Here is a 5,849-nt window from a genome sequence, read left to right on the forward strand (position 1 = left end):
GGCTGAGGCGGAGAATGAGCGGGTTCCGGGGGCCTGAGCCGAGGACACCCGTGAGGGCTTGGAGAGTGGACCCACAGGGGTGGGTGGCTCGCAAGAGGCAGCTGGGACCAGGGAAAATGGCCGGAAGCCCCTGCCTCCCCAGCCTCACACTTGCCTCCCTTGGGATATTGGGTAAACCATCTCCTCTCTCCATTGTCATGGATCGTTCGTGCTGTAAGGGACTTAGAGACCACTGAGCTAGAAATACGAATTTGGGAAACCGAGAGAGCCCCCACAAGGGCTGTTTTGTCTGAGGTCACACAGCAAGCTATCAAGGCTTACGTAGTCCACAGCTGAGGGCTAGTCCCAGCTCTTTTCCCTTAGGACTCTGGGCACCGGGTCTCTTCTTAGAGCTACCTAAATTTTACCGTGAAATAGGCTTTCAAGAAAGAGAACGAAGGCAGTGACCACAAGCAAAATTATCTTTCTTTAAAAGCAAGCATCTTATAAAAGTGTAACACTCAAAGAAGAAAAGTGCACAAATCACAAGTGCACAGCTTGATAACTTCTCACAAAGTGAGCACATCCGGGAAAGCAGCACCCAGTTCACAAACACAGACGAGAAAGATCATTTCATTTGCTTCAGGTCACCTGGCAGAACCGATTTCAACCTGTGGTGGGTTGAGATTTACACATGGCAACTCAGAGTGTGTAAACATTTATAGCTGCTCTCTCTTCTGTATCTGATCCAAACTTCAGCAGAACCTTTATCTGACTGACTGGGGAGATAAAAGCAAACTTGCCATATACAGGTATGTCTGCCTCTTCCTGTTAAAACATTGGCTTTCAGTTCAAAACAGTCTCCTTTGTGTAAAGTCACTCTTTTTGCAGGAGATGCTGAACATTTCAGTTTCTTCTTCCCTCCTCCCCAAGAGGGCTTCTGGAGGCAGGGAAAGCTTCTGTGTTCCCATGGAGACCAGGAGAGCCTCTGGTCTAGGGGCTCCACCTGGGTCTTGGCTGGTCTCAGGGAGGGGAGGTGGGGAGCTGGGTGCTCTCGCCCCTGGCTTCTGTCTCTCCTCCCTGGGCTCCTGTCCTCTGAGCGTGAAAGCCACAGCTGCTTCTGGTTCTCGGCTCATCCTCACCCAGGCTGTTTCTGACTCTGCCGGTGTCCAGGGGGCTGGCATGGCCATGCAAGGCTGTGGGACCACTTGGCCAGTTTTTGCTGCATACAGGTTTGGGGGGGATGAGTGGCTCTAGAACCGCAAGGACCAAAGGACGTTCGAGGGTCTGTAGCTCCAGGAGCACTAAGAGGCAGGGGCTAGACAGTGAGGAAGCAGCAGTCAGTAGTGGCCAGGCGCCCCCGCCAAGGGACTTGCACACTGTCCATGTGAAACCAGAGGCTGCCGTGGAAGAACGTGGCAGACTTGTTCCTGAGCCCATACAAGACACCAGCACGGTCCTCATGGAGATGGAGAGCTGAGGTCCTGCAGCAGTGGGGGACACGGGTCAGAGAAAGGTGAGGACTCCCGGATGCTGAGCCTAGGGCATATTGACTTACGTATCTTTCTAGAAAACCCAGATTATTTAAGGTCTTATTTCTGTATTTTGCCACTCTCAACTGGACTTGGGTTTCTAGGGATTTTCTTATGGGAAAAGTATGAAGAGAATAGACATAGTAAGGTGACAGAGGACAAATAACACAATTTTAATTTTATCCTTTACCCTGTGATTAAATAACACTTATGACATTTCAAAAATGGACTCTGCTCATGAGTGAGACTGCCTGCGTTTGGATGTGGGCTCAGCTATTATTTGTGTGGCCTTTGGCAGTACCATTTAAACTCGCCGTGCTTCCCTGTCCGTGTTAATCTAAAAATATAAAAAGAATCTAAAATAAAATGAGTGTCCTCTGGATGATGTGAGTTGCCAACTTAACCTAGTGTTGCTTGGCAATTTTTTGCCCATGTTTCCGTTTCATAGTTTTATTAGTGCTGAGCTATCATTTATGCTTATAATTTTAAGTGTAGTTTCTGAGACTGGGCTTATCCTCAGGGATCTGCACATCCTCAAGTTTGAGGAATACTGCTTTGTGGCACTGACACAATTTATGAACTCCTGCTTGTCTCTTTTACTGACCCCTCCTCCTTTTTTATGTTACTATTCTCGAGGTCTTTTGCCTTCTCACTGCAGTCTGTTCTCGCTGGGTGGGCTCAGTGCCATGGCTCTATCCACACATCATTAAGGCCAGTAACCCCCAAACCCTCATGCTTGACTCTCCCCTGAGCCCCGGGTCTTTATACACAAATGCCTATCAGATACCCCCATCTAGATGTCCTGTGGGTATCTTGAAGTTAAAACAAAATGAGGCTCACCTTTCTTCATGCCTGTTATGCCTCCTAAAGTCTTGCTCTCACTGTAGACCGTTGCTATCTGCGAAGTGAAACACATAAAACTTGGAGTCATACCTGATGCTTCCTTTCCCTCATTCTTTCTATCCAGTTGGATTAAAAAATCAAATGGATTCTGCCTTCATGCCTCCTCAGCCTGGGCTCTTTCAAAACAACTGCTTCTCTTGTCTTGGCGTGGGTGTGTTTGGATCATTTCAACAGCCTCCAATCTTGTTACCCATCCACTTCTCCCAGGGTACCGTGGGTGGGAACCAGGTCTTACATCAATCACCTCTTTCCTCCTTTATTTTCTTCTGCACCACCAGGGCTGAGCAGGGTGCCTAGCCCGTGCTCACACACAAATGATGATGAATGGACATGCCCACCCAACCAAAGATGGGAAATATAGTAATGGATGTAGGATGACCGAATACCTGAAAGTGCCTTGTTTCTCTCCCTGTTGCTAGGATACAAAGAAAAGAATTGTATGTAAATCAGAAGGTAATGAAATGCAACCCTCTCTTTGGGCCAAATTCCGCTTTTCGTGGTCAAGAATATCCTGTTGAAGCAATGAAGTGTGAAAACCAGTTTCAACCAGTTGGCCAGACCTGCACAGAAGCAGCCCCTTGCTGTCCTCACTTCAACTTGCTTAATTAACATAGTAAAATTCCCACCCTTTCTTGATCATGCAACGTATGTGCAAGCATGATTTCCTGAACATACTCATCATACAATTATATAACCAGCTATGTGTGTTCATCCATATCAAAGCAAATGCTCAGTCATAACTTGGGTATTTAAACAAGAGTGAAACTGCGGCACAGGGAGTTGGGTCTGAGTCACTTTTGACTGGCCTTGGCTCCTTAACTCTGTAGACGTAATAAATGTGAGTTTGCCTGACTCTTGTGTTGAAGTTTTCTTCATGCCATCTCTGGTTATCCATAAAGGCCCTGCCTTGAGGCCTAGCAATAGCTTGAGGCCACGCCCTTCAGAAGGGCCTTGGAGTCCCATCGGAGGCTATGTCAGGAGCTAATGAGGATGACTCTCCATGAAGAGGTAACCTTGGGTGAGGGTGGCTTTGGTGCTGTCAGAGTTCATGTCATTCTTTACAGTAGTGCTTCCCAAGCCTTTGCCATGGCATGGCACATGTGAAAATGGAAACATTTGATTGACGTGATGGAGTACATGGCAAGGTCACTTGTGCCTGGAGATGACCAGTCCTGAGTTCGGCCGTCCCAGGCACAGTCCTGCTTCCCTGAGGCATGTTGACCCATTCCCAGCATTCCCGAAGGCCGTGGCATTCTGGGATACCTTTATTTATACCCCACCATCTCCCACAGCAAGGGAAAAGAACTTCTTTTAGTTAGAATATTTGTAGAGGGAAAAAACTTGATCATGCTTCCTATTTGAAGGGTTTTAATGTCTCAGATACAGCAGGGAGGCTGGCGAGAGCTGGGCCAACATTTCAGATGCCTTGATTCTGGTCCCAGCTCTGCAGTAAATATCTGGGTGACTCGGGCTCATCCCTGCCCCTCTCTGGGAATCGTTTTCATCTGTAGCATGAGGGGGTGGATTAGATGGCCTCTCAGGCCCTGACCACTCTAATACTCTGTGTTCTCTGCCTCTCTTTTTCCTTGCTCTCATCTCTCTCTCTTTTTTTTCCTCTTTGTCCAGCTGGAGACAATCTGTCACCCTCTGGCTCCCCAGAGAATCGAATGGCACATGACATTTCCTGTGGGTCTGAACATAATTGTCCCTGCCCTGAGCTTCCTTGCATCTCTGCCCTTTTATCAGCTTCTTTGTGGCCTTATCCCCTTGTTTCTCCTCTGTGATTTCCAGATGAGGTGCAGCTCAGCTGGTTGTTTCCCACAGCTAGCTTTCAAAAACCTTCCGGTTAAAGCTGTTATGATGGAATCAAGGGTGCTCTTTTCTTTCACACAATCATTCATTAAAATGCTTTTGGCCTCAATTATACCATACATCTTGCCAAGTGCTGCTTTCACCTGGTATTCTGGTATTTGCTGCCTAAGTCCCCCTGCCTGTGTGATAGCCCTGTTGCCCCCTGCAGGCTGCACTGGAGCCTCCGGGGTCACCTTTTCCCCAGTGTTGCCTTTGTACTCACTGTGCTGCCTGGGTCTACCTAGGTCTTCTCACAGAAAAGCAAAACCCAGAAACCAGCCAACTCACTGATGTTAAGTAGGTGTGTCTTTGCATGTGTTAGTGTGCATGCATGGAGCTGAATCTGGAATTGACTGATTAAAACTTATGCAACTTAGGCAAGGGGAGGGTGAGGCTTGGCTGGAGCAGGCAGTGGGCAGCACCAGTTTGGAAGTCAAATAAGGAAATAGAATCAAGTTTGAACCTGACAGGTGCGCCTCTGATGTCTTGGCTGCAGTAAACATGGTTCTGACAATGGGAATGGCAACCCAGGAAAGGGTCAATGTCCACTGACAAGAAAAGAGTGGCCGTGGAGGGGGTCTGTTAGCATTTTATCTCAGGGCAAGGTTGGAAGAAGGTAGGAGCCTAGACGTTCATCCTCTGGTATCCCTGGTTCACCGCGTCTTCCTGGTGGCAGCGTTTGCTGAGGGGTGGAGACTGACATTTAGCAAGCCTGCCCTGGAAGCCATTGAAAGCCCCTGAGTCACGGGCACTAACGGACCTCTGTGGGGCTCTTTTCCATCTGGTGATTGACCTGCTGCCGACGGCTCGGTGAGGAGGGAATCTGAAGGTCGTACACTACTCAGCCTACTTTCTCAAAGAGCAAGGGAATGGGGTTTTCTCCCTTCCATTCTGAAATCCTCTTGCAGTTGTCCTACTAATTTTCCCTCTAGTTGGGATCAGTCCCGCACCAAGAGGGAGGGGCCAGGGTGCCAAGAGTTTGCAGTATAGTGTAGCAGCTTCACCATAGGGTCTGGCCCCAGGCTTTTCTTCCTTTAGCCTGCTGGTGACTGTCTTGTCCCCAGCATGGGGACGGCTGTGGCTTCCATGCATCAACGTTCTCCTGCTATGCCCACTCTGCAGAGAGGGTGCTGCCAGTGCCCCTAGTCTGGAAATTGCAGGTCTAGGTGACCATTGCCTGAAAGCCGGGTGCTCTGCTTAATCTTTGGAGCTATCTGCAGGCGTGGCTTTGAAGGAGACTGTGATTCAAGTTCTCTGTTTCAGGAGCCTTGCATGGACCAATGCTGGAGGCATCTGTGAAAGGAAGACTACAGGAAACTCAGCTCTCTGAACTTGAGGCCCAAACCCCTCAAGCTCTCCTTGTGCATCTTCCCTTCCCCAAAGAAAAACTTGAAACACTTTGAATTTCAGAATTCTAGCTCTGTACCATTAGGATATATTCAGGCCTAAAGTAATATTTGCTCATTTTATAGTTTAATCTGCCCACCCACCCCTACCCCCCCTTTTTCCTGTGACAAATTTTCATTGCAAATTGAAAAATAAAACAACTCAACATTCAGGTTCTGGTATGTAGAATGTTGCCAC

The 5,849-nt window shown here is 48.3% G+C and overlaps 1 long non-coding RNA gene across 1 annotated transcript; it reads right to left on the reverse strand.

The window, feature by feature from the left end:
* Positions 1 to 443: 443 nt before the first annotated feature.
* On the reverse strand, positions 444 to 2,737 carry LOC139438934 (uncharacterized). The gene is made up of 2 exons (XR_011648763.1): positions 2,352 to 2,737; positions 444 to 1,463 (listed from the first exon to the last, which is right to left on the reverse strand). It is a non-coding gene; the product is annotated as an uncharacterized lncRNA (long non-coding RNA).
* Positions 2,738 to 5,849: the final 3,112 nt, after the last annotated feature.

The sequence above is a fragment of the Dasypus novemcinctus genome, chromosome 5 (genome assembly GCF_030445035.2).
Source record: "Dasypus novemcinctus isolate mDasNov1 chromosome 5, mDasNov1.1.hap2, whole genome shotgun sequence".
In the NCBI taxonomy this organism is placed as follows: domain Eukaryota; kingdom Metazoa; phylum Chordata; class Mammalia; order Cingulata; family Dasypodidae; genus Dasypus; species Dasypus novemcinctus.